The following is a 5,813-nucleotide window of genomic DNA, read 5'->3' as shown; positions in this document are numbered from 1 at the left end:
AGATGGGCTTTCTCTCCTATGTGCCTTGACCGGGAATGGAACCCAGGACTTGTACACATAGGCAGATGTTCTACAGCTGAGCCAACAGCCAGGATCTATTGTAAATATATTTTTTGTTAAACGTGTGTGAAAGTTTGCTTTTATTGAAATATAATTTAAATAATATAAAATTCCCCATTTTAACGGGTACAGTTTACCCATGCCTCCCAGTGCTTTCCTGTTCCTTGGTGGTGTAAGGTCATCCCTGTGATCTCCATGGCATTTGGAGCAGCTGTCACCGAGTTTTCAGTTGCCATGTTGTTGGTTGCCATCCCTTCAGTCCCCTTCATTCTTGTCCTGCCAGCGACGTCCTGCAAAATGGACAGCTTGTGCTGGCTGTGGTGCCCACAATGGGGGAGAAACCAGCCCTACACATGAACTGGCCCTTCCTCTGCTGGAAGTCTCTCAGTGGCCAAGTCATAGTGCGACCTTTGGTTGTCATAGGAGCCTCAATGTTAGTGCTTCTAGTTGTTAATCCCATACAGACATCAAAAGGCCTAACTTTTTTGCTTATTGTTGGCTGATGTGTTAGATAGTACAACGTTTTCTAAAGAGAGTACAGAGGCAAGAAATGTTTTCTGCTATTTGTAACTGCTACAACTAAGGTGGCTGTAGCATACACTGCCAAGAATGAGGTTTACCAGTTTGTTTCCAACATGAGTACTTCTGCAGATGTGTTGCACATGTCCAAGGTTGAAATCAAGTCATTCAGTATCCCAAAAAACATGAACATGGCTTTCAAATGGAGAGGCAACCTTTGTTTGTGCATTGTAGAACCAAGAGAGAAGTTGACCAGGAAGCTACAGTGGGCATGTCCCAGTTGAAGGATGAGGCATGTTTTAGAGCAAGTAAAGAAACTTAAGTGGGTTACGCCCATAGGTGTTTTCACTCATCTTGGTTGTGTGCCTATTGAAAATGTAGCAGGTTTGGGTGTTATTGCTACCCTTACCATGGAGGGTACTATGGGTATGACTATGATGCATCTCGCATGATTTGAAATGGACCTGCACCTCTCAACCTTGAGGCTCCCTCTTGTGATTTCACCAATGATAACATAGTGATTGTTCACTAGAGACTTGTACATAAGTCACAGGCTCTCTCAGCCTTCGTGTCACCTCAGAAGAGTTATTTGAGAGCAGGTTTTCTGAACTTCAAGTTAGTTTATTTTGAATATTTAAGATTTGCTAATAATGTTTCTGCTAATGTTAATGAAGTAAAGCGAATTTAATGTTGAATATTTTCTAATAAAGTCACTATTAATCATTGTTGACTCAAAGAAAAAAAGGGGAAATTTATTGGGTTTTAGTATATCCACAAAGTAGTTTAACCACTCCTATTCATTAATACCTATACATTTTTGTTACCCCCTCAAAATCCTTCTATTTTTATAATTGTTAGCAGCCACAATTCCAATCTCACAACCTTTCATCTCATATAATGGAATTATACAATATATGTGGCCATTTGTGTCTGTCTTCTCTTACTTAACATAATGTTTTCAAGGATCATCCATGTTGTAGTACATATTAGTACTGCAGTATTAAATGTGCAAGAAAGAAAAAGGAAAGAAAAAGAGAAAGAGGAGGTATATAACAATGACTTGTGAATTTTAAATCATCTTTGCATCCTTATATCACATTTAATCACAGTTATTATTTAATTGGATTCAATAATGTTTTGTTAAGAATTTTGCCTTTATATTTATAAGGAATTTTGCCCTATAATTTTCTTCTTGTAGTGTTCTTGTCTGATGTTGGTATTATGGTACTGTTGACCTCATCAAATGAGTGCTTTCTCCTTTTGTATATGTTGGAAGATTAGAGAAGTATTGGCATTGATTCTTCCTAAAATGATTCATAGGATTCACCAAAATTCTATGAATTTGGTTCTGTATTTTTCTTTATTGGGAGAATAATTATCACTAATTCAATTATCTTACTAGTAATTGTCCGTTTTGATTTTCTATTTCTTCCTGATTTAGTCTGTTTAAGTTGTACATATTTTGAATTTATGTACTTTTCTTAGATATTCTAATTTTTGGCACATAGTTGTTTATTGTTTATTATTTGCATTCTTATGGCATCAGTCATTACATTTCCACTTTCACTTCTAATTTTATTCATTTGATGTTCTCTAACACACACACATACACACACACTTTGTGATGTCTACCTAATGATTTTTTAATTCTGTTCTTTTTTAAATCCTTTTTTAATTATTTAAAAATTTTAATTTAAGTATAGTTTGTATTTTATTTTATTACTTTCAGATACACAATATAGTGATATGATATTTTTGTACCTTAGACCATAATTACCCTACTAATTCTAATAATCATCTGTCACTATGTAAACTTAGTACTATATTATTGATCATTTCTGCTTCCTTTTTTATCCATTTACCCACAGCTGGTCTGCTAGTAACCATCCCTCCCCCCTTTTTCTTCTGTTTTTATGAGTCTGTTTTTGTTTTGTTTGTCAACATCACTTATATACTCAAGGGCAAAATCTTGTTGTTTGTGAAAAAATGGACTAACATAGAGAGTATTATGCTAAGTGAAATGTGAGGCAGAAAAAGTCAAATATATGATAACATTTATATGTGTACTCTAAAAACAAAACAAAATAAAATTTTGTTACTATATTTAAAAAAAACAGTTCTAAGCTTTATGGATTTTTTTAATGTATTTTATTGATCTTCATCTCTATTTGTTTTATTTCTAGTCTGATTTCTTTTTTCCTTCTTTCTCCCAACTATTTTTTAAGTTCCTATACAGGTGATAAATTCCTTCAGCTTTGCTTACCTGTAAAACTCTTTATATCTTCTTAAATTCTTAAGGACAATTTTGACAGATACTATACTTTTGGTTGAAGGTTTATCTTTTAGCACATTAAATATTTCATGCTGCTTCCTTTGTCCTTTAAACTTTCTGCTGAAAATCAGCTGATAGTCCATGCTGGTTCTCTTGTATGTAACAAGTTTTTTTTTTATTCCTTGCTATTTTTAGAAAAGCAAATTAAATTCAGCAGAAAATAGAATCAGTGATCTTAAATACAGAGCAGTGAAATGCACCTGATAATGTCAGCAAAGAAAGAAAAAATAGAGAAGATAGTTTAAAGGACACCATAATAGACTAAAGTAGGGTCCCAGAAGAAAAAATAGAAAGGGGAAAAAGCTTATTTGAAAAAATAATGTTTGAAAACCTCCCCTAACTTGGGAAATAAACAGACCTTCAATTATGAGATGCCCAGAGAGTTTCAAAGAAGATGAGTTGATAGAAATCCACAAATTATAATTAAAATGTTAAAAAACAAAAGAAGTTCTAAAACATAGAATTTATTACTTTAGAATAATCAGGTATGGGTGATAGGAATGGGAAATAATGCAGAAAAGAAATGAAACCAGGTCTATCAACGTCAGGCTAATGATTTTGAAATATTTTTCCTTCTTCCCCTCTCGCAGCCATGACGCAACAAAAATAAATAAATAAATAAATAAATAAATAAATAAATAAATAAATAAATAAATAAATTGCACACCCGGAGAGCTGATGATTCCATTGGGATTCTCCCCTGGGACTTCCCTAAAAACACCACCCTTAAAATCCCTCAACATAGGTTCCTGCACACTCACCCTCTGGAAGCATACCTGCATCTTGCCCCCTTTACTCTTTTTCCTCTTCTTTCCTCCCAGGCACATTTTCCTTGCCTCTCTCTTTCTCTTAAGTTCTGAGGGACCCCATGAGATTGGCAGTCAGGGAAGCAGTGGGCAGTGGCAACTCATCCTGTACAAACCCCCTGAACCTGTTTTTAATGCCCCCTTTTCTCTGACTTTTTTCCTGCGTGATCAATAAACTCTTTCTTTATTGCTGCACTTTGCCTCTTAGTTGAATGCTTTCCTACAAAATGACAAAAATTGAGGCCTCATCTTTTCATCTGTAACAGAATGGCATAATTGTTATTTCTCTTGTTATTTTTAACTTGGCTTTATAAAGATTTGTCTGGAAGGACAGCATGTGCCAGAGACAAAGCAATGAGAGAAGGCCCTCAGTTAGAAAATCTGGGTTGATTTCAGAAACAATGTGTGAGGACAGCAATGGTGGTGGAAATGGAGGAGTGAAATGGATCAGACAGGGTATTAAGCAAGTTTTCACTGTAATTTATTTTCTCTTTTACTCACTCTGTTACTATCTCTCTATCCATCTAAGTTAGCAATTCCACCTTATGCATAATTTTCCTAAAACTAATAGCCAAAATCTTGTAATTATTATAATGTATTTTACAAATTCAACTACCTGTGTTAAAAATGTAAATATGAGAGTTTCAAAATACTTCTTACATCTGGAAAACTACTTTAAAAAATATAGTTTTGCAAACCAATGTCACTTTAATAAATTCAGTTAAAAAGAAGAGTTTACCAGCCAGTTTCCATTTATTCAGTTGTTAATGAATTTCTAAGAAAAGCAGCATTCAGATCAAGAATATGGTATTTTTAATCTTCTAGAAAACACTGGAATGCTGGGATCACTATTTCAAAGCCCCAAGCTTGCCCAGTCAAGGCACAAAAAAAAAGCAACTGCATGTACTAAAGCTAATGTTTCCCAATCCTCCCCCTTCTCTCTCTCTCTCTCTTTCTCTCTCTCTCTCTTTTTCCTTTCTCTAAAAATCAATGAATAATTTTTTAAATGAAATTTTTATTTTGGTTACCATCAATGTATTAGCTTTCATTTGATTTCTTACACCTTTAAAATCAATACCTTAAAAATTGCTCATTCATCTTTAATACCTTGATCTAAAAGCTCTATTTTCAATATTCTGCCATAAAACTCTATGGATACAGTTTCCTAGTGCAGCAGCTTAGCTTCTTAATATCTAATCTGACATAAAATAAAAATAACAATAAACTTATTTTATATTACATAAATAATTTAAATTAATTTTGAATAATTAATATGAGTTTAAAATATTTAATTTTTCCAGAACCACTATATATTGACCTGGTAGGTGATATTAAAATATTTCTTTAAAAAATGGTTTTAATTTATTTTAAAAGAGTGTGCTGTGTAAATAATATTTTATATTCTTCTCTCTTTTTAGAGGGAAGAATCTGATATAAGATTTTACATTTAAATTATCTAACATATATTTGAAACTAAGAACTATGTGGACACACACTACTACTATTCTGAGTAAAAAACAAAAGGAGAATCATGAAAATCAATGACATACTGGAAATTATCCTAAATGATATTTACAGAATGATAGAATTTGGAAAATAGAGTCATCATTGATGCTTATTTGGCTAAGGATCTGAAACTTGGAAATAGAAATAAAAATAATCTAAGCCAAGTCACAAAGTATCTAAAACTAAATGAAACAGTACAAGCATGTGTAAGTGATATTTTTTTGATGAGTGACACTTCTTAAAATGTAGAAATGCTTGCTCTCTTTAAAAATCTGAAGATCAAAATGTTTAAGCTTTAATTACTCTTTAGAACTATAGGGTACACTCAGTCACCCTGACTTGCCCCAAGACGGCACATGATTTTATTTTCTCATTGCTCAGGTAAGCATAAATTCATAGATCTCATGGTTAAGAGAGTTGAGATTAGATGCTAGCTGCCTGCACCTAGTCCTGCCATTTCTGATCAGACCATTTGCTATAGCCTCAAAAAGCCAAGACTGTATAATCTGTGTAAACATACAAATCTTTTTTGCATTTAGTTTTAGTTAAAAGTAAGATTTTATTTATGTATTGATTTTGAAGTGTCACTC

The 5,813-nt window shown here is 33.1% G+C and overlaps 1 pseudogene; it reads left to right on the top strand.

The window, feature by feature from the left end:
* The first annotated feature begins 389 nt into the window (after nt 1-389).
* LOC136329916 (cytochrome b-c1 complex subunit Rieske, mitochondrial pseudogene) lies at nt 390-1,111 on the top strand (annotated as a pseudogene).
* The last annotated feature ends 4,702 nt before the right edge of the window (nt 1,112-5,813 follow it).

This window comes from Saccopteryx bilineata, chromosome 3 (assembly GCF_036850765.1).
Source record: "Saccopteryx bilineata isolate mSacBil1 chromosome 3, mSacBil1_pri_phased_curated, whole genome shotgun sequence".
NCBI classification, from domain to species: Eukaryota; Metazoa; Chordata; class Mammalia; order Chiroptera; family Emballonuridae; genus Saccopteryx; species Saccopteryx bilineata.
The sequence above is the reverse complement of the archived record's forward strand: the minus strand, read 5'-3'. Positions and strand labels throughout refer to the sequence as shown.